Source organism: Garra rufa, chromosome 15 (genome assembly GCF_049309525.1).
Source record: "Garra rufa chromosome 15, GarRuf1.0, whole genome shotgun sequence".
Classification (NCBI taxonomy): Eukaryota; Metazoa; Chordata; class Actinopteri; order Cypriniformes; family Cyprinidae; genus Garra; species Garra rufa.
Genome location: NC_133375.1, coordinates 19,049,728 through 19,050,849, shown reverse-complemented (window position 1 = coordinate 19,050,849; position 1,122 = coordinate 19,049,728).

The following is a 1,122-nucleotide window of genomic DNA, read 5'->3' as shown; positions in this document are numbered from 1 at the left end:
TGCGTGTGCAAAGTTTCGTGAGTTTTCGGGCATGTTTAGGCCCTCAAAAAGACTTTTCATTTCGGAGAAGAAGAAGAAGAATAATAATTAAAGCTGCAAGCAGCGATGAACGGGCCCTCGCACCCGGGCTCACCGCCGACCAGTGGCTTTAGGAAAACAGCAAACGGTGGGCAGTATGCTTTTAATACAGTAAAAATAGTAGAAATATGTCAAAGTCACTTAAATGTGCCAAATTTCCCGCTGCCAGCTGGTGGCGCTATGCCTATAACTGATTATTGGCATGTAGATGTGTTCAGGCCACCACTTTCATCAAACACATGAAGTTTGGTGCAGATTGACCTTGGTATGTTTGAGTTAGTGAAAGATATGATATATCCTGCTGCCAACAGGTGGCGTTATGATAATATCTGAATATTGGCCTTTAGGTGTCTTCAGGCCAGGACTCTTAACAAACCTGTGAAGTTTGAGGCAGATCGGACATTTTATGGCTGAGTTATAACAACTTCTATGTCCATGGCGAAACATCAAACTTTGTCACGCCGCCACAGACACGCCCTTTACTGAAGACTCAAGATCTTCGCAATTTAACATCTCTAAGGCCTCTAGATCAGACTGACCAAATATAATGTTGATATCATTAAATCTCTAGGAGGAGTTTGATACAAGTCATTTCCTGTTGCCAACAGGTGGCGCTGTGATTATAATAGAATATTGGCCTTCAGATGTGTTCAGGCCAGGACTCTTATCGAATATGTGAAGTTTGAGGCAAATCGGACATTTTATGGCTGAGTTATAACAACTTCTATGTCCATGGCAAAACATCAAACTTTGTCAGGCCGCCACGGACACGCCCTTTACCGAAAACTCAAGATCTTCACAATTTAACATCACTAAGGCCTTTATATTAGACTGACCGATTTTGGAGTTGATCTGTATAAATCTCTAGGAGGAGTTGGTTGTAGAGTACAGCATGACACTTCCTGTTGCCTGCAGGTGGCGCTATGACTATAACTGAATATGGGCATGTAGATGTCTTCAGGTCAGGAGTGTTATCACACATGTGAAGTTTGGGACAGATCGGACATTTTATGCCTAAGTTATAGCAACTTCCTTTTTCATGAC